The 22,101-nt window shown below is 47.6% G+C and overlaps 1 protein-coding gene across 4 annotated transcripts in view; it reads right to left on the bottom strand.

The window, feature by feature from the left end:
• LOC144115266 (uncharacterized) overlaps window positions 1–22,101 on the bottom strand; it is a 339,847-nt gene that overhangs the window by 152,647 nt on the left and 165,099 nt on the right. The window lies entirely within an intron of this gene.

Below are 22,101 nucleotides of genomic sequence, written 5' to 3'. Positions count from 1 at the left end.
CTTGTAAATATGTAGCACTTCATCTCTGACTTTTGGTCTCCCTGCTTCTCTTGCAAATATGTAAATAAACCTTCAAGTTTACCAACCCTCCTGAAGGCTTCCCTCCGTCGTCTGCAGAGTTCATCGTCATGTGGTGAAGACCTCGGTCCCGATACCCAAGCATATCAACTGGTTGGCAGCGGTGGGATGGCATGCGCCTGGACCTGACTCTGGTATGGTAAGTGCGCGGTCTTTCTCTTGGAGCATTGCCAGGTTTTACAACTTTGGAAGATTGTTAGCCTAGTAATCGAAGGTTGGTATAAGAGGCAGCCGGGGCTCCTCTGACCACGTGAGTAGAGACTTGCCGTTGCTTAAATAGTCATGGACTGCAAGAAGCTGCGCAAACCAGACCTAGTTCTCGTATGCGGGGAATTGGGCATTGATTGTGGGTCGATCCGTAGAAAACCTGAATTGATTAGGGCAATTGAGGATTCCGGTGCGGACGAGGAGGAGATAGTAGAATGTTGGGAGCTAATTAAGGAGGAGTTGGAGAAGGAAAGGGAACAAAAGAAGCGAGAGGATGAACAAAAGAAGCGAGAGGATGAAGAAAAAAGGAAGCGCGAAGAGCACGAAAGAAAGCGCGAAGAGCACGAAAGGGAGCACGAAAGGAAGCGCGAAGAGCATGAAAGAGAGATCGAGAAAAAACGGCTCGATCTACAGATAGCCCAGGCTGCACAGGCAGAACGCACTAGGCTAGAGGTGCCGAACACAGTGGCAAGCCAGGCAGCATCAAAAATAAAAATAAAGGACCTCTTGCAAGCGTACAAACTTGGAGAGGACATAGGACTCTTTCTCGTGAACTTTGAGCGGGCATGTGAAAGTTGCGAGTTCCCGACCGAGTCTTGGCCGCAGAAACTTCTGACCATTCTTCCACGTGAGGCGGCCCAAGTACTCGCTCGTCTGGCAAAAGAAGAGGCGGCAGACTATACTAAAGTAAAGGCAGCACTCCTAAAAAAGTATCGCCTGTCCGCAGAGGCCTTTCGGCGCCGCTTCAGGGAAGCCAGAAAACAGCCTAACCAATAATTTCCGGATTTTGCGTATAACCTTAAGGCAGACCTGAAGGAATGGCTAAAGGGAGAACAGGCTTACGGAACTCACGATGAAGTAATAGAGGTGATCTGTCTGGAGCAGTTTTTTGGCTCTTTGCGGGAAGAAATGCGTGTGTGGGTGCAGGACAGGCCCGGAAATAAAACCCTTGAAAGTGCAGCAGAGCTGGCCGAAGAGTTCTATGCCAAGCGCGTAGCAGAGGGTGCGCGTGCCCCCGTAAGCCCCAAAGTAGAAAAAAAAATTTCCACGGATCCAGACAGGAGGGGCAGCAAGCCGCAACTGGGAGCGGAACGAGGGCCACAAAGCAGAATCAAGCAACCCCACAAAGGGGGTGACCGAAAAAGAGAGGGATAAGGCTTTTAAAGCCAGAAAGAAACCAGTGTGTTTCCGTTGTCACGAGCCCGGTCATTTCGCCCACGCTTGCAGGAAGCAGGAAATCGTTCTCTCCTTGGTGGAGGCGGGCGATGAGAACATCGCCTGCTAGAGCCATACCTGAAAGACATGCAGGTTAATGGAAAACCGTGCCGGGTTCTGAGGGACTCCGCGGCCACCATGGACGTAATCCACCCCACGTACGTGAACGCAGCTGATTTTACAGGGGAATGTGCAGGTAGTCAGGTTGCCGAAGAGAATAAATAGCGCGTGCTTGCCGATCGCACGAGTTAGAATAGAGGGCCCGTTTGACGTTCTGGAAACGGAGGCAGCGGTATCACCGAATCTGCCGGAAAGATTTCCGTACCTCTTTTCAAATCGGTCGGAGCAGATGCTCCAAGAAGAGGGTCGTAGTTTCGGCGATCGAACCGTCCAGGCGCTCACTCGTGTGAAGGCTCGCGAGATTGCAGCTGAAGTAAATCGTAGGAAGAACGAAGGCTCTCCCACGACGGGTCAGGCAGGGGCAAACCCAGGAGGCGATGCTTCTGAGACGAGCGGAGAGGCTCGCGGCAGGAACAGATGCAACGCCGAGTACAATGACTCAAAGGGGGTCCAGTTCGATCAGCTCGTGGTGCCGCAGAAATACCGCGCAGGCATCCTTAAATTGTGCCATGGTGGGGGTTGGTCTTGCCACCTTGGAGTGAAGAAAACTAAAGCTAGGCTTCTACAGGAGTTTTATTGGCCTGGCTGCGTCGGGGATGTCAAGCAGTTTGTAAAGTCCTGCGACACCTGTCAGCGTGTCGGAAAGCCAGGGGATTTAAGGAAGGCTCCGATGAAGCTAGTGCCCGTAATTAGCAAACCCATCCGTCGTTTGGTGGGGGACGTAGTCGGTCCTCTACCAGTGACTCAGTCGGGCTACCGCTACCGAAAAGGGCGGGAAAACGGGAATGCCGCCGGTCTCAGTCGTAGCTTTCCTGCATAATCTGGCGTAAAATGCCCTAATGCTCGAGAAAAGCTACCGTATCATTTTCGGTTTTTGTTTTTTTCTTGCTTCTCCGTACCTACCTCATTGCCGAAAAAAAAGTTTCTTACCAAATTTCAGACGCATCTCTTTTGCGAAAAAAAGGAAAAACAAAGCGGAATTAGTTTGGTTCAGCAGACTTCCGGGCGTGAGATGTTGGCGAGGGTTAAGTCATCCAAAATTTGCAGCCATATTGCTCTGTATTAAAGACCTGGCAATGTTCTGAGGCTGGACGCGTGCTGCCTAGCCGGAGGTAAGGGCTGAGCTCAGATCGGATCGCTAATGCTCCGTTAAGGACCCCTGCCAGCTGTGCAGGTCAAGTGGACTGACTACTACGAGGCCGACTGGGACTCTGACGCCCATTCGTGGTGCACCGACCAGCTGCAACCACTTCGTGGCGTCTTCTTGGCGGCGGACGGATTGTTGTGATCGGAGGCCCCGACAGCGGGAAAAGACGAGCCCGGCAGGCGCCATCGAACTATGCTTGACCCAAAGGTGCTGTCGTCCTGAGAAGAGGATTAGGAACGGCTCCTGGCGACGGTGAGCTGTGACGAAAGGCCTCTCATCCCTTCGTCCGGAGTATGGAATGCGGCATAGCTCCCGAATTGCGCCCTCACGGGGACCGGCAGAAAGACGCGAACAAAGACGCCGAACCCGCCTCACTGGCTTGCACGTGCGGCCAGACAAAGCGGGGGCGGACACGGCTGATTCATCTTACCCTCTGGAATGCCCGGGGCCGTCAGGACGCCTCTTTCCCACGGAGGGCATCACCGCCTGCCTGCTAAGCCAACGACCTTGTGCACCTGCTCAACCGGTCGGAAACAATTCCAGGACCTCAAGGCGCCAGGATTCCTTATCGCCTGTGCACGTGTTTGTGGGGGCGGAGCGGTCACGGGGTTAGGGAAGAGACTATGAAGAGTGTGTCTGCCCATTGGACGCTTGATCAGCCACCGGTTTCCCTAGCTAGGTGCCTAGGGAATATCCACTCTATTTAAGCCGCGATTTGGCTGGTTTCACGGCACTTCATCTCGGACTTTTGGGTCTCCCTGCTTCTCTTGTATATATGTAGCACTTCATCTCTGACTTTTGGTCTCCGTGCTTCTCTTGCAAATATGTAAATAAACCTTCAAGTTTACCAACCCTCCTGAAGGCTTTCCTCCGTCGTCTGCCGAGTTCATCGTCATGCGGTGAAGACTTCGGTCCCGATACCCAAGCATATCAGTCTGTAGAGGCTTAGATTCCGCCGCCGAGTCCGTCTGTCTACCGTTCACTATGTATATTCGTAGAGGGAAAGGCCAGTCCCAACAGGAATCTGTGTCTGTAGAGGCTTAGCTTCCGCCGCCGAGTACGTCTGTCTACCGTTCACTATGTATATTCGTAGAGGGAAAGGCCAGTCCCAACAGGAATCTGTGTCTGTAGAGGCTTAGCTTCCGCCGCCGAGTCCGTCTGTCTACCGTTCATTATGTATATTCGTAGAGGGAAAGGCCAGTCCCAACAGGAATCTGTGTCTGTAGAGGCTTAGCTTCCGCCGCCGAGTCCGTCTGTCTACCGATCACTATGTATATTCGTAGACGGAAAGGCCAGTCCCAACAGGAATCTGTGTCTGTAGATGCTTAGCTTCCGCCGCCGAGTCTGTCTGTCTACTGTTCACTATGTATATTCGTAGAGGGAAAGGCCAGTCCCAACAGGAATCTGTGTCTGTAGAGGCTTAGCTTCCGCCGCCGAGTCCGTCTGTCTACCGTTCATTATGTATATTCGTAGAGGGAAAGGCCAGTCCCAACAGGAATCTGTGTCTGTAGAGGCTTAGCTTCCGCCGCCGAGTCCGTCTGTCTACCGTTCATTATGTATATTCGTAGAGGGAAAGGCCAGTCCCAACAGGAATCTGTGTCTGTAGAGGCTTAGCTTCCGCCGCCGAGTCCGTCTGTCTACCGTTCACTATGTATATTCGTAGACGGAAAGGCCAGTCCCAACAGGAATCTGTGTCTGTAGATGCTTAGCTTCCGCCGCCGAGTCTGTCTGTCTACTGTTCACTATGTATATTCGTAGAGGGAAAGGCCAGTCCCAACAGGAATCTGTGTCTGTAGATGCTTAGCTTCCGCCGCCGAGTCTGTCTGTCTACTGTTCACTATGTATATTCGTAGAGGGAAAGGCCAGTCCCAACAGGAATCTGTGTCTGTAGAGGCTTAGCTTCCGCCGCCGAGTCCGTCTGTCTACCGTTCATTATGTATATTCGTAGAGGGAAAGGCCAGTCCCAACAGGAATCTGTGTCTGTAGAGGCTTAGCTTCCGCCGCCGAGTACGTCTGTCTACCGTTCACTATGTATATTCGTAGAGGGAAAGGCCAGTCCCAACAGGAATCTGTACCTGTAGAGGCTTAGCTCCTTGAGTAGTGCAGAACACGGAGATGGAAAGTGCAGGAAAAGAACATCGTGTGACACGGACCTACACTGGAGTTAGTGGTCGTGAGCCTTAGTTGTGGAGGTTGGTTGTGGCCGCCAGGCCTTTGAGGAGGCCTCGACACACCTTAAGTTGTCGGTTTGGTTTGTTTCCCCCCTCACCTTTTGGCAGTGCGATAACGTGATTAAATAAGTTGGGCTAGTTGCTGCTTTTGATCCACCGACTGCGACATATTACTAGCGTTAAAATACGCACAACGTATTTTAACGCTAGTGATATGTCGCAGTCTGTGCGATAGCGTCTGGGTCTATTTTGTCTTCTATGAAGATAAGGCCTTCTATGCTCTCCTGTCGTATAAGCAAACCGGAAAAATGTGGTAAAACATTTCAATGACTCAACGTAAATCCTCCTGGCGCAAATATGAGCTATGAAGAGCAGAGAACGATTAAAAAGTAAGAAACGTATGTTAAGAGTTCTGGGCCGTTGTTGCCTTCAAGTTCTACGTAGAGGTTAGATGCATTGTGTATATTGAAGATTTTAGATTTTTGTCGCAGAGAACGCATTGGGTTATAGGAGATAATTTTTTTGACCAGCTTCAGAATTATTTTAATATCCCGCTGTGGGAAAACCATGAAATGCCCGTTTTCTTCAATGAAGGAAGTCATAGAAACTTAATGCAAAAATAAAACCATCCCTGCTTCACCGGAGTGAAAAAAATTTGTAGACCCCACCTCGTGGAGTCAGAAAACCCGTTAATCATGATGCCCGTTGATAAATTAAGATCACCATCATCAAAAGTCACGACATTAATCATGCTGAAAGCCTACGTTTGAAGACGGGCAGGTCGTTCTGCTTTATCACGGACAAAAAGTTATCGTTCACGGACGCACTAATGGATGCGGGAAAAACAGCTCTCCCGGGCTCACATTTTTCGAAGCGCTTTTTCAGAGCAGGCATATATACTGGGAGAGGGCATTAAGGGGAGGGGGGCGCAGAGAAATAGGGCAAGGCTAGTAATTATAGCGGTAGGATAGCATTTTCTCCTAACAGTTATTATGGTTGCCACACTAAACAGACACAAAGACTTGCTGCAGCTTTGTCAAACATGTTCATGCTTAGAGGGCTCAATGTTAAGCCAGGTAGCAGAACCATATATGGCATCCCTAGAGCTACATGTTCCTAGATTGTGAGCAGGCCCCTCTTCTTCACTCCTGTGCAGCTGTGTATTATGAAATATGCTGTCATTGCCCTGATGCGTGAATCATCAGCGGACCTTGTGGGCAGGGTAGTTTCGACAGAGGTCGTGTTCTCTAAACGAAAACTGTTCATTGGGCTGACTTGCGCCCACAATGGACTGAATCCCTCGGCGGCGGTGAAACGACAAGCGTGCTCGGCGGTCGTCGAACAGAACGCCCGCTGCTGTCGGCCGTGCTCAATTTAAAGCTGATAGCGAACTTTCAAGATAAAACGTGCAAAGTTGCTAGAACATTTCGGAACAACGTAGAATCAACTATACCTGGCTGCGATCAGTCGAGATAAATCTAGTCGCGTCTTGCGTCGCAAACAAACCGATGAAGTGGTGTGGCGGCAGATTTGAAAAACGAACAAACACTGCAAATATTCGCGGCATTACTCCCCTCTCAAAGAAGCATCGGCCCGATGCATTAAAACAAATAATGCGACTAGTATGAGATAAAAGGGATCTTGCGAAAATAGAGTATGGAAATGCAGCGTGCTTTAGCGCGCATAATACGGCTTCAGACGGACTACATGGACAACTTCTGGTCGCACGCGGCGTCGCTGGGATGCAGTCATTGCGTCAGGGATGACTTCATAATCCAGTTCACCTAGCCGATGAAGCACCTTGTACGGGCCGAAATAGCGGCGCAAAAGCTTTTCACTCAATCCACGGCGAATGGGCGTCCAAACCCAGACTTGGTGTCCTGGCTTGTATTCCGCGTTGCGTCTTCGTATGTTGTAGTGCCTGGCGTCGGACCGCTGCTGATCTTTGATCCGTAATCGGGCAAGCCTTCGAGCTTCGGCGCGTTGAAGGTAGGCGGCAACGTCGACTTTTTCTTCTGTAACGTTGGGTGGTCGTGGCCTCCCTGCCATGGACGAGCCTAAAAGCCGTCATCTGGGTGGTCTTCTGCACTGCGGTGTTGTAGGCGAAGACGACGTAAGGCAGGGTGACATCCCCGATTTTGTGTTCGGCATCGACATACATGGCGAGCATATCGGCGATGGGGCTGCGACATCAGCCAGCACCCGATTCCTGCCAGGCCGCCCCTTCTTTCCGTCCTCCGCCGTCATATGAGTCCACGTATCATGCTCTGTTCTCAATAGCCCGCTCACATGCTATGAACCCTTGACATACTGCGGTCAAACGTCCAATCTACTACACCTGTGTTCTTCTCGTCTATGTCGCGCGGCTTTGCCACCAGCGCCTTCCACCTTCTCGACCTGATCTGTGCTTCTACCCCTACGATGCCGAATCATCCTCGCCGATAAGGCCGCCCGGTCTCCCTTTGTGTCCCCCGATCGCTGAATTACCGCCGTCAAGACTGAAAGCTGGGCTAGTTGGTTGTACATTAATAAGAAAAGACTAACGCTATAGACGAGGACACAGAAATAGAAGTACACAGACAAGCGCCAAACATCAACTACGTTCTTCACAGAAAGACACATAAATAGTGGTCATGGTCATATGAGTGTGGCTGGAAACAAACCACTTATGCATACGTGGTAAGCATTTTTCCAGATAGCTTTTTTTTTAGACAGGGTGAGTGGGTGAGACTTTGGCAGCGGCAGCGGCGGCGAACAGAAAGCCCGTAAACACGCTCACCTATCTTTGCAGGCGCTGTGGACACGAGCACTGCCTGTGTTTTGGAACCATACCCGGGATGCATACGCGGCTTCTTTGCTTTTCCAAGCTTCGAGAAGACCCTATTTTTCAAGCATCAACTGGATCTTCATCTGCTGCCATCTGTTTTCGCCGGCTGGAGACTCACTCCTGGCCTATCAGCTTCATCAAAGGGGCGGAATCCCTGTGCATTGCAGTCACTGGCAGCGGCAGCGGCGCCGTACAGACAGCCCGTAAACACGCTCACCTATCTTTGTAGGTTGTTGGTAATTTCGATACCTTTGGTAGAAATGTTACACTAAGTCGGTCCCTGTTGCTGCCACGAGTGTGCTGCTTTTGTCACTGTTCTTGGCGAAACGTCATAAACGTTCTGGATACGTTCACGCTCACTGCCCCTTGAGTTATGGGAAGCTCTGGTACTCTCGGTGACGTACAGTAATCGGCGAAAAACAGCCGAATAGCATCAAAGAAATTGTCAAAGTGTTAACCGAGGTGCTGGTAAAGATGGATGTGTTCACGGCTAAGTAAAGATTGAAATTACAGCCATGCGCACATCTAATAATGAGATCCATTCTGAACTTGAGGGCATAGGAGAGGCTATGGGTTTCATGAATGTAAGTTTTCAAGCGTTTAAGAGGGATATCGACGAGTTCAGGCGTGAGGTGGCGGAGGTGAAGTTCCAGAATACTCAACGCCAGCAGTAAATACCGCAGATGCAGAAAGAGCTCGTGGAGGCTAGGAGGGAGATTATTGAGCTAATACAATATGGCAGGAGTCAGAACATCGATATTAAAGGCATTCAAGTGGTTAAAGAAGATGATTTGCGCGCGGCCCTTGGAAAAATAGCTGCCTCTGTGGGAGTCGATGTCGCAGACGATGCCATAGACGTTGTACACCGTGTCCGCTCGAAGGACATTGGTACGCCAAATGTTGTGGTGCGCTTTTCCTCTCGTGCTGTGCGGGACAAGTTCTTCTCTGCGGCCACAAGGACAAGGCTTGACACTGGTATTCTTCGCTTTGAAAAGAGCGAGCCGCTTTACATCAATGAGCATCTCTGCGTCGAGAAGATGTTGCTGAGCAAAGCCCGTAAACTGCGTCTGGAGAAAAAATGAAAATTTGTCTGGGTGTCGCAGGGAAAGATTCTGATCAGAAAGACAGAAACCTCTAAACTGTTAAGAATCGAGAGCGAGAATGACCTGGCTGGTGTCGAGTAGTGTTAGTCATTGTTCAGTTTTCTTTTTGTGCTTGTGTTTCTTCATGGTTTTCAGGCTGAACGAAATAGATCAGTTAACGAAACAACATGTGTTATCGGTATTCCTCTGCAATGTGCGCAGTATAAAAAAAATCCTAAACTTGATGATTGCTTATCTCTCCCGGCACACTTTTCAATATGACATTATCGCTATCAGTGAAACGTGGCTTAAGGAGAAAGAATCACCTTTTGTACGTGGCTACAAACTTTCCTCTCTACGGCGGGTTTCACGTTCACGTGGGGGTGGTGTTGCCTTCTTTGTAAAAGATAATGTATCTTTTGAAGTCCTGCCCATTCTTACTATCGGCGATGATACAATTGAAGCGCTGTTTATAAAAATTGAGGGTGGTATAATTGTTGGAGTGGTCTACCGCCCTCCTGGTTCTGCTATTTCAGTTTTTCCTGAAAAACTCGAATCGGTTCTAGAAATTTTGACCTCTAAGAAAAGTAACTGCGTTGTAACCGTGGGAGACTTTAACATATATATTTCGGGAGACTCAAACAACTACACCTCACTTTTGAGATCATATAACATGTCCAACCTTATAACAGAACCCACACTTGTAGCTGGCAATTCTAGTACGTTTTAATAGATCATGCACTTACCAATATTACTAATGACAGATGGGCCGGAACTTATATAGATCCAATAGCTGATCACATACCCACAATTATTATAGTTAATATCCAAGAAAACATTAATCCTAAAATGACTGATGGTGGGCCATAAAAAAGATTGACTATCGATTATTTCGTGAGATCTTGAAGCAAACGGACTTCTCCGCTGGCTGTGATAGTAACATAGATAAGAAATGTAGAAATTTCTTTGCAACTGCTCAGGCTGCCATTTCGCAGAGTTCCACAATAGTTAAATCGGATAAATATAATGCCCCTGTATGCCCCTGTGTGACTAACGACATCCTAGACATACTGAAAAAGAAAGAAAAATGGCATTACAAATGGAAACAGGCTAAAACTAATCATTATTTTTTAAGCCAGTTTAAGCGCTTTCGGAACCTGTCAGTATCTTTGCTACGCAAAAGAAAACGTGAATATTACTCATCTCTCATTTTAAATACTAGTGGCAACATGAAAAAAATCTTGAACATTGTAACAGGTGCAATAGGGCTTCGTTCAGACCAGCGTATATTATCTTATTTAATTGATCAAGAAACTGCTGATGAGTTTAATGACTATTTTATAAATATTTGACCACAGCTAGCAACTCAGCTACCTCCAGTTACTGATTTTGTGCCCTCAATCAAATCAGTTGTGAATAGTTTTGTAATATATGATGTAAAGATAGATGAAATTATAACAGTAGTTAAAGAGTTGAGAACAAATAAGGCAGCAGGCCTTGATGAAATTCCTGCTAAAATAATTAAGGATAATATTGATATATTAGCCGATACTCTTCTTTGTCTATTTAATCACTCCCTTGAAAGTGAAATATATCCTGCTGAATTAAAAATAGCAAAGGTCGTTCCGGTATTTAAGGACGGAGATGGCTCTCATCCATCAAGCTATAGACTAATATCAAATATCAGTGTTTTAAATACAGTTTTCGAAAAGGTACTCAGTACACGTATAAACAAATTTATATCCGATTACAATGTGCTTAGCCCCCACCAGCACGGTTTCAGACCTCATAAATCTACTTCATCTGCGGTTCTCAACCTAACACAAATTCTAAATACAACTCTAAATGAGAATAGAATTGCTATTGTTGTATATATTGATATAAAAAAGGCATTTGACACAGTCAACCACAAGATTTTACTCAACAAATTTAGCAATTATAGATTCAGGGGTAAGTTCCCGAACTTAATCAAAAGCTATCTTAGCGACCGCAAGCAGCATGCAGTAATTGAAATATATACATCTACTTCCCAACCTTTAATGTATGCTGACAATACCGCTCTTGTATTTATGGGAGAAAATTTGAAATACAGGATAAAATAAATGCAGAGCTAGACAACGCTTTTACGTGGTTCACGTCCAATCAATTAGCCCTTAATCTCAGTAAGACTAAGTATACAGGTTTTCATTCCTGAAAAAAAGGAAATAAATACTGATGAACTGCACATATCTTTACGCGGCGAAAAAAATAGAACGAGTGGGCTCGTACAAATATTTAGGTATTTTATTTAAATCAGACATGCACTGCAAATCACATATTAAACACCTTTATTCGAAGCTCGCTTACGCTTGCTATGTTTTACTTAAAGCTCGTGAACGTTTTGCATACCCCATTATATGCATTCTTTACTTTTCCTTCTTTCATAGTCATCTCTCTTACTGCATTGAGTCTTCTGGTGTCACTTTCACAACTGATCTCGAACCTGTAATCCGTCTGCAAAAACGTGCATTACGAATATTACATTTTCAAGTCGTGGTCAATCCAGTAGATCTTTGCATAATTTTGTCCATGTGCCGCCCTTAAATGCATTGTACGAATTAAAAATTGCACAAACTATACATAGAATCTTAAAGACTAATGATCCTCTCCCCATAACTTTGTTTAAACGCCCATTACGAAATACAAGAGCTGCAACTAATCATAACTCTAACCTGCCCCCATCTCATAATGTGCACGGGAAAAGTCTCATAGTATTTAACGGGGCCTTGATCTGGAATTCTTTGCCAGTACACATCAAGCAAGCCAATAACTTCAGAACTGTTCTAAAGAAATACCTTTTTGAAACCTATTTTAATGTTTAAATCAAATTATGACACAATATTATTGCATTGCCTATGATGTGTGCGTCAGGAATAAATTTTGTATTTGTTAATTACATTCCTCCTCTGCTGTGTTACTATTTGTATCGTATTTCATCACTGGACCCTTTACTAGCCAATGGCTATGGGTCCAGCAACTGTTTTGTATTTTGAAAGAAACATAAATAAAATACTTGAATTGAAAAAAAGGCGCGCTGACGCAGTTATCTCCTTTGCCGATGATATAGTAGGCTTCGCATATCTCTCGGTACAGCCTAGTTCCTCCCCTACCGAGCACGCACCCGCAACGCCTACAGTGTTTGGCTAAAAAGCCGGTCCCGCTAAAGAATCGACTTATCACTTAGGCAGTGCTCCGACTGCCGAACATAGCACTTCCTGCAGGAGAGTGGAATCCGGTATATAATACCAGTTATGCAAGGTAGAGGTGCCCCAGAAGTAATACGGAGCACGCGAACGGTGGCCCAAATGAAAAAAAAAACTGCATGAAAGCACGCTCTATCAGCAGATGAGCATCAAAGAGCAGGGGGGCGTCGGCACCGTCTCGATAACTTGATGCTCGCTTAATCGCCTCAACGAGCCAAGCTGCGCTGCTATCATCCCTGTCTGCCAGGGGCAAGGAAAAGCAAAAAGCGCAAGCTGCCGAACGCCAACTTTCTGCACGGCCCGGACGAACAACAAACCCTTGCATGAGGTATTGAAAGCGCCCCTGGCTAGCACTAATGACAGCATCGCAGCTTTGCTCGTGGCGGCGATAACGCGAGCATCAAGTTATCGCGACGGGCCAGCCGGATGTGCCGACATACCCTCGCTCTTTGTCGCGCATCTGCCGATAGAGTGCGCTGGCATGCAGTTTTTTCCATTTCGGCCACAGCTGGCGTGCTCCGTATTACTTTTGGGGTACCTGTACATACTTGCACTCATAATTTGTAGTGCAGGCTGTCTTCTTTTTCTCATTCACAGCTTTGCACATGCGGACAAGCTTCTCAGGAGCGGTGAACAAAACGTTCACACTGCATTTCCCTCCAACCTTTTTCAGCCAGTGGGATAGCTGGTGCACATATGGTATGGCTGCTCGCCTCAATCTGGTGCCGCTTTTTCCGCTCCTGTAGCAGAGCGCCCACCTGGCCTGATTTCATTCATCAAGCCTTCAGCTACTCCGATCACTGTTTCATGAGGAAAACCGGCCTTATCCAGCCTTACGTCATGTGCCTGCAGACTCTCCGGGATTCTATGGTGAAGACTTCTGAAGAGCATCCCGCTGGCTGTTTTTTACTATCTCCTGCTTCACAAATTTCGAGTGGGCCGGATTGTATGCCATTATGTCCTTTTTTGAGCGTGGCTTCTACGCCCAGCCAATATGCCCCCGACCAAAATACAAACCTAACTCTAAAAAATAGAGGCATCCTTTGACCGGAACTTCATGCGTGAACCTAAAATCCCGCTAATCTATAGCGCTAGTCTTTTCTAATTAATAATTTCCGCCACTCGCCGATCGCCTTTTAATAGTCGCCGTTCCCCTTCTCCGATGCTTCGATGTTCTAATAGTCGTAGTTCTGGGGGAAAGAACGGCGCTTGTTTCGGACTCCTCAGGTCCTCCGTGTCGTCCCGCTAATGTAATCGCACTGCCCATGGAAGGCGCCGCAGTTCCCGCTCTCGTCGACACGTTCGCTGGAGTGTCCGTCATCAGTGAAGCTCTCCGCCGTTGACTCCCCGAAGTGACCACCCTGCTTGCTGACTTCGCTCTACAGCGCCTCCTCACAGCGCAATCATCCCTCAGCCGCGTGCGCGGCCTGTGTCCTCATTCAAGTCGTTTTGTACACCATCGAGTTTATTGTTCTGCATCACTGCTCACAAGACATCATCCTGGAATGTCACTTCTTTCCCAACCATCATGTCGTTATTGACTGTGTTATTGACTGTGAAGGTTCTTCCCTTAGTCACCTACGCGTATAACACTGCCACGCAAACCTCCACTGATTCTATCCCTTCTTTCTTCTGTACGCCCCCCCCCCCCCCCCCACGCGGTGGATCCTCTTCTTCGCTACCACCCCGGCATTTCCGAGTCCACGCAGCTCTCCAACGCCGCCACGTACGCCGAAGAATGCAGTCAGCTCGCTCGCTCGTTTACGACGCAGAACCAGTGACACGAAAAAAAAAACGACAGCGACACGTCCGAAGCCTCTACGCCTATCTTGCTGAATCCTTTTTGTGGCTCCGGGTGCCTCTTCCAACACCCGGCCATCCGCGGAAAGTGCTTGCTCAATATCATTGTCCATATCTTGCTTTATAGCAAACCAACATCGTTTAGCCCGTTTGCACCCTATGCGTGCCGGAATGACGAACTCAGCCTTGTATTGTAAGGAGCGAGACGCACTAGTGCCTCTCCCGGAGCACCTCTCTGTATATATAAATTAGTACAGGCCACGGTGGTACAGGCTTTTCACCACTACCACCACCACGTAAATCGATTGAAGGCATGCTACAACACCTCTGTTCGTTATTGCCCATAAGTCGCCAGGCTGGCTCCTTTTCCAGCTGAGAAGCTGTAGCGTACCAACTGTCACGGGTTCCGCTACCCGCAAGCCCCGACACAACGCGCAGACGGTACGCTGCGCCTGAAGGCGAAGAACTTGACCCGCTCGCTCTCTGGGTTCTGGCTATGCCTCCTTATCGCAGGCCTCACTGTTCTGTTGACGTGGCTCAGCTACCCAGGCTGCGGAGCAGTGGCTAAGTACCTGGCGGTGTTGCGCTAGCGCGCTAAATTTCTCCTTCTTTTTGTCTGTGCCTGTTTGCTCCTGTTCTGGGGTGATTGGGTGCGGGACGAGAGCTTAATGTCTACTTCTTCTCCTGGCCAGGGGTTTTCCCCTTGGTCGGCATCTCTTCATAAAGACCAGCTCCCAACTGATCTCTTTTTCCGCAGTGGTGTTTCAAGCATTCCGGTCGCTCTAGTGCCTTCCGATGGCGGCGCTATCCGACTGAACAACCCGGAGGCAGTGCAGGCGGCTCTTAGGTCCACATCGCAGCACTTCATGCACATGGGGGTTTAAAACAGACAGCTTTGGTTCTAGACTATTTGATTGGGCTTCTGGCAATAACTTGATCTGCAACAATTCCGGATTGCCTACGTTTGTTCGCAGTCAATGCCGCTCTGCCTTGGATTTAACTTTTTCCTCCCCAGGAGTGACTGTTATGTCTTGGGCGCCTGTTGACTGTGCAACAAACAGTGATCATCTACCGATTAGTGTCAAGCTTGCGTGTAAATTGACTCTTCCTGAGCGACATCAGCACACGTTAATAAATTACAATTGCTTTAAAGACACGCTAAAATCAGCCCTCCAAATCACTTCAGACACTCGCGCTCAGAGAAGTGCCGAAAGCAAGGCTGCACATCCATGTTCAGTACTGGACCATGCAAGGCAAAAGTCTGAATTTTTGGTTAAGAGAACGAAGGGTCCAATCGCGAACAATTGGTGGAATGTTGAGTGCACGCGTGCATATAGACGACGGAAAGCAGCTTGGAAGAAACTTCTCATCAATCAATGCCCAAGAAATTGGCTGGATTATAAGTATGTTGCAGCAACATTTAAGCGCACTGTCGCCCGTGCAAAGGAGGAGTATAATACAAATCATTATGATTTCCTTTCCCAATCAGGAAATAAACGAGCTTTGTTTAATTTCATGAGGCGCAACAAGGTGATTCCTCCGGCTGCCAACATTGAATCCATCGTTCAGTCCCCTGTTGACATCGCAAAGGCCTTAGAGGATATTGCGTGTGGCCTAGAGCTTCGCTTTACATCTGCTTTACCTTCTCCTACTATATTCACATGCACCTCAAGTGATTTCACTGAGGTCTCTATGCCTGAGCTGTCGCAAATTGATCTGCGCTTATCCCCAGCGGCTCCTGGCCCCGATAAGGTCACTTCATCTATGATCAAAATTTTGTTCAATGAATCTCCTGGAGACCTGTTGGCTCTAATTAACCCTTCTATTAAAGGTCCTTGGATACCGCATGAGTGGCGTCTTGCTGAAATAGTTCCATTGCTTAAAAAGCAAGGGGAGGGCTTAACTTTAGACAATATACGCCCTATTTCGTTAACATCGAACCTAGTGAAATTGGTGGAAAGGGTCCTTCTCAGCCGTGTCATGTCATTCATTTCAGAAAATGCTGTATTGAATTCATGTCAAATTGGTTTCAGGCCGGGTTGTTCAATTTGGTGTGCTCATACTGACCTTGAGAGTCGTATTAAATTAGCTCGCAATAGAAAAATAGTTTGCTGCGCTTGTCACCTTGGATGTCAGTAAAGCATACGACAGCGTGGAGCACTCGACTCTATTACTAAGATTACATGAACTCAACTTCCCAAGCTATTTTGTAGCCTGGATTTCTGTTTTTTTGAAGAATAAAGAATTTTACTGCTGCCAAAATGGTGTTTCCTCAAGGAGATTTCCACAGACAAGAGGTGTTCCGCAAGGATCAGTTCTCTCACCTGTTCTTTTTAACATTTTTCTAAGCTCAATTCCATGCATTCAAAATATGAAAACTTATGTGTACGCCGACGATATTGCATTTTTTTGCATCAGCTGGTGACATTCCCACTCTTTATCGAACCCTGCAAAATTACCTCAATGTTCTTGACAACTGGCTAGGAAGAATTCATCTGTCCCTTAATGTGAAGAAATGCGCATTGTTAGTATTTGCAGTTTCTGTTCCTGTAAATACCTGCCTGGTCTATAGAAATAACATAATACCTCAAGTTCAGACGGTGAAGTATCTCGGTGTAATATACGACTCTACTCTCTCCTGGCGGCCACACATTGAGCAAGTTTCTGCAAAAGGAGTTCGGGCCGTTGGCATCCTGCGCAGGCTCTGTAGTGCTAGGTCAGGCATGAGAAGGCACACGCTTCTGATGATTTATAACATGTACGTCCGCCCAATTTTGGAGTTCGGGTGTGTTTTATTCTTAGGAGCTCCTGCCTATAAACTTCGCCCTCTTGTGCTTTTGGAGCGTGACGCGTTGCGCCTTTGTCTGGGGCTTCCAAAATATGTCGCCAATGCTGTTCTGCACCTTGAGGCGCGAATGCCTTCGTTATCAGCTAGGTTTCGCCTTTTAACAGTTCAAACATTTTTAATATTGTGCGACTCACCTCTTCACGCTTCCAGTATAATATTTCTTAGTCAACCTGCCGACTTTTTTAGTGCTGCCTGGTCTCGATTTCATACCCCGCAGATATGTTACGTGCAGTCCCTCCTTGATCGCATAAATATTCATTTCACAGATGTCCGCCAAGTATATAACAACTCCTCATCTGTCCAGATTGAATTCGATGACATTTTCCCATCGAATGCAAAGCTGCAGCCCTTCCCGCTTCTTCAGGGTCTATTGCAGGACCACTTAAGGTCATTTCCCTCTCATGTTCTTATTGCTACCGATGCCTCGCAGGATCGCGAAAAGGCAGATGTGGGAATTTTTTCGCCTTCACTGGATTGGTCTTTTTCTCTCCGTCTTCCTGACTTCACTCCAAATTGTCTGGCTGAATTATTAGCAGTAATCTTAGCCTTACGAAAATTACAATCTACCGTTTCCCAGGTCGTGGTTATGACAGACTCTCTGTCCGTTTGCTCTTCCTTATCCTCACCCACTGACTCTCGGCCATTACGCCTCTTTAAGTTCCTGATTCCGCTCCATCTAAATTCGGTAAGGTTGCTTTGGGTACCAGGTCACATGGGCTTTCACTTAAATTAGGTTGCAGATTCCTTAGCAAGAGCCTCTCTCAGCGGCCCAATTGTTGCTGTCCTGCCATCGTGTGCATATACAGCTGCGGTGAGGTTTCACAGCTACACAATATTTCAGGAATTTGCTGCCTCGCCTCTTACATCATCTCCCGAATATCAGCATCTTCTGCATCCTTGGAGTAGCAAAGACTGGCGCTCACGCAGACTAAAGGTCTCTCTAACGCGCTTGCGTTGCCGGGTTCCCCTTCTAAATTTCTACCTTCACAGATCTGGCCTGGCAGCTTCCCCACTGTGCCCTTTTTGTGCCGAACCTGAGACAATAGATCACTTCCTGCTGTTCTGCCACCGCTTTTCTCATTTGAGGAAGCGTCTTTTGCAAATTCCATTTCATCAACTGGGCTTGCCTGTGTCTTCCGCGGTTGTTCTTTTCATTGGCGCTTCTTTGCTTGGATGAAGCGACAGGAGTGTGCGCTCTGCTGTGCAAAATTTTCTTCAAGAAACGCAGCGACTCCCATTCTAATTTATTTTTCCCGCTCTCAGTCAGTAAGACATTGCAACATTACAGGCATTGTGTACTATTATGCACATTAAGCAATTGTCCCGTCTTCGATCTCCAAGTTAACTGGACCCCTTTCCTTCCCTCTTCCAATCTATCAGACTACATACTATTGCCACTCCTTTTCCCGTCAAAACTTTCCTGTATCCAGTAATTAACCGCCTGTGTCTTGGCCACTCCCCCGTAGTGGGTATGTGCCAGCAACGTCTGAGGCCTTCCTTCCTTCCTTCCTTCCTTCCTTCCTTCCTTCCTTCCTTCCTTCCTTCCTTCCTTCCTTCCTTCCTTCCTTCCTTCCTTCCTTCCTTCCTTCCTTCCTTCCTTCCTTCCTTCCTTCCTTCCTTCCTTCCTTCCTTCCTTCCTTCCTTCCTTCCTTCCTTCCTTCCTTCCTTCCTTCCTTCCTTCCTTCCTTCCTTCCTTCCTTCCTTCCTTCCTTCCTTCCTTCCTTCCTTCCTTCCTTCCTTCCTTCCTTCCTTCCTTCCTTCCTTCCTTCCTTCCTTCCTTCCTTCCTTCCTTCCTTCCTTCCTTCCTTCCTTCCTTCCTTCCTTCCTTCCTTCCTTCCTTCCTTCCTTCCTTCCTTCCTTCCTTCCTTCCTTCCTTCCTTCCTTCCTATGCCTGAGTATGCGGCATGATCCGTCACAGCAGCTCGGTCTCTCCGAGGACACATAATAAACGCACCCCAACACTATGAATTCAAGTTTTCCATACACAAATCAGTGGCTGTATTGTTCTAAATTAAACGAGGACTGCACACTGATCCCACCCTCTGTCAAAATGAAAGAACGGTACCGGTAAAACGAGAACAAATTTTCTGGTGTAACTTTTGATAAACCCACATTTCTGGCTCACATAAGCACGCACCCTTAAATAGAAAGCCTCTCGATCTCTGAACGTACTGAGAAGTGCTCTCATGGAAACTGACACATTTATCGCTCCGTTGTGCAGTTTCTAGGATTATGGGTTCGTGGGTTTGCGAGATCGTCATGCCTGGAACGACTGAACTCGGCGCAAAACCTGGGCTTGCATCTCTTATCTAGTGGATAGAGAACACGTCTCGCATAAACAGTCTTTATGTAGAAACGAATTAGCCGCTCCTAGTAAACAGCAGAATGGTGCTTAGATGTGCATGAGTACTCAAAATGACGCCCTACAACGGTGCAAAAAAAGAAATGATCCAACAGCGACGCGAAGTGCAGCCAGTTAGTAAGACTTTTACGCATAGCAGGACCGCCAGAGAGAAACGAGGACTCCGTGATTGCTGGTCGGAAACGCTGTGCTCTCACCTAGCAGCAGCCGAAATGAAAACTACTTCCGGGCGGACATTGACGTCTGTCAGCCGTCGTCGTATCGTTTACGTTTGCAAAGACCTTACGTTGGACCCCGTTCCCGATTCCGACAACGAAGTGCTCGCAGAGAACTGCGGCCTGTGTTCAGTGACTTCAACCCCACACAGCGTGCCATGCTTTTGATGGCTGTGGCAGGGGGTCTAGCAAGAAAGTCCTAGCGCCGAGGAATCTGCCGCGTCGGCTTCACCACCGAGCCACTGTCACTACTGATATGTAGCGAATGGTCCTTGCGTGCACATTTGAATTATGTAATAATAGTCACCATAGGCCTGGTTACGCAGCTCAGCGTCTTAGTTGGTTGAGGAAGGAAACACGCCGAGCGGTGCGTTTGCTAACGTAGAGGTGCGTTGAACATTGGATATATACGCAGCTTTTTTTCCTTGTCGCAGTTGCGTGCCGTTGCAGGAACGTCCGAGGAGCACTTAGAGAGGCATTGAAGGTCCTCCGCTGTTCCGCCCTTGCAAATCAAGGCGCGTAACGAAACCACACGGACACGAAGAACGCATAGCCGCGAAGCACCCAAAATATACTGATACTGAGCTGGCCGCCTGTAGCGAACCCAATTGCAGATTTTCTTTTACTTACAACATTCACGTAGTGTTTTTTCCTTTTCTTCGTATTATAAAAGTGCGCTGATTGCATCAAAACAAAACATATTTTCCAATAACGATCAAAGACGTAACCTCGATGCATGCTTGTCAGCCTCAGAGATCTGTGGTGATTTTCTATTATTTCATCATCACGCTTGTACTTGCGAGACTGGCCTGTGGCGGCGATACCCGTATTTTAGTTCTTGCTCTTCTCTAGCTTACAAGAGCTTTTGTTTTCAGGAAGAGTGGTGTTTTGTGTTTAGGACTGGTATTCTATCGATCAAACAACTAAAGTTTCTCCTCAATTTCTCTTTAATGCTACAGAGTTAAGTTGAGCGGGAAACCCGATGGCGTGAGCGAAAATTCTCCAGAGAAATTTCCATACATGACTTTGTGATGTCATCAAATCCTGCTCAGGACGAGCCACCTCGGTCGTACAAGCCCCATCGCTGGCTGCCCTGCCAGCTCAACCGCTGCACCACTGAGCCAGGAGAAGGGATGGGCATCCTCACGAGGGTGAACCCTCATGAGGGCGTCCTCGCCCTCACCTCATGAGGATTTCACTCGGAGAGGTGAGAGTGAGGGAGGATGGGCGCAAGAAAATACGCGCGGACGAGAGTGAGGGAGGAACAACATGGTGAGGTGAGGGTTAGGGAGGACAGAATTCGTTGTTTAGGGCGAGGGTGGTGGCCCGAACCGTACTCTCTGCCACCCGTTATGAATTCTCGTTTTAAAACGCTTAATCTTAGGGTGAAGATCCCGCGGAAGGGTAGTTCAGCACAGTATTATATTTTTTCCACATTCGATTTTCTCTGGAACTGCGGTATAGGAAAGCCGCGCCGCAATGTGGCGGGCAACGGCGACCACTGTAGTCTTACCATGAAAAAAAAAGCAGCACATTAAACACCTTGGTCTGAATTATCGTTCGCACCGCCTTGCATTGTACGATGTGCCAAAATAGAAAAAGTTGTACTGCTCTCCAAATAACATCAATATCTCTTGATTAATTTCTGTCCCTGGTAAGACCTGTGACCGCGTAATCGCGCCCCTGATTTTATGAACCAAATTTCTACCAGGCGCGGCAAGGAATTGACACTCAGCGTTTGAGTAAGGCGTAGACGTACAAGCAACAAAATCGCGGGTGGTTTGGGGGGGGGGGTTGACCATGAATTATTGTGCGCTAACACCGTTAGTCCTGTTTCGCATGGTTTGTCCTGGCTTTTTATGCTGCTGCGGGGCCTTAACATGCTTAGTTCAGTTGATATGTCATATGATGTAAGCTTGCATGTTATTGCATCATTTTGGACTTCTACTGCGGTAGAATTAGTCGTTCTCTGCATTCACAGATACCTGAGAGTCCTGATTGCACTCTAGGCGCCGATGAGCAGCGGCTAAGCTACGCGCTAGTACCCTGCGATGACATCGGTGGGGCTTGTGAGACCTATGTTGTTCCTGAGGAAGCTCTCACGACTAATTAATAAATTCAACTGCCCCGGTGTGGAGCTTGTGATGACTTCACAATGTCACGTGACCAAGGTGGCCCACATGCTCGAAGCAGGCTTCGAACAAACAGACAACCCCTTTTTGGCGGATTGGAAGCGCTAGGGCACTAAAATGGCAAGCACAGGAATCTTTCACTCCAGACTCGGGGAGTTAGTGATTACTATTATTCAGCCCAAACGCTGCATTTTCACAAGTCGTATGATTTTCAAGTGGCCTCAATAATGTTTTGTTTTAAGCGTCCGCATAAGAGCCTCACAGAAGCGGAAAGCCGGCACCGCATCGCGGGAAGACACTAAAGAAATAAAAAAAATTGAAGCTAGGGAGCGCGATCAGAACCCGCGGCGGCACTAAAAAATCAGTCCAGCTGGCCGCTACTTCAGACAGAACAGCGCGCACTTTCACAGGGACTACGAGGAAGACACGACAAAGACGAGCGCTCATCTGTGTCGTGTCTTCCTCGTAGTCCCTGTCAAAGTGCGCGCTGTTCTGTTTAAAATGGCTTACCAACTCGCCCAAGCATCCGTTCTAACGCTACTTCAGACCACTACACTGTCGCCACAGTTTATTTATAAGATTGAAAATACAGTGTATTTGCTTCAACTAAATTATTTAACAAAGCTTTTAGGATACGCCACGAAACACATCGCAA

The sequence above is a fragment of the Amblyomma americanum genome, chromosome 1 (genome assembly GCF_052857255.1).
Source record: "Amblyomma americanum isolate KBUSLIRL-KWMA chromosome 1, ASM5285725v1, whole genome shotgun sequence".
NCBI lineage: Eukaryota > Metazoa > Arthropoda > Arachnida > Ixodida > Ixodidae > Amblyomma > Amblyomma americanum.
This window is presented reverse-complemented; position numbering and strand designations above follow the sequence as displayed.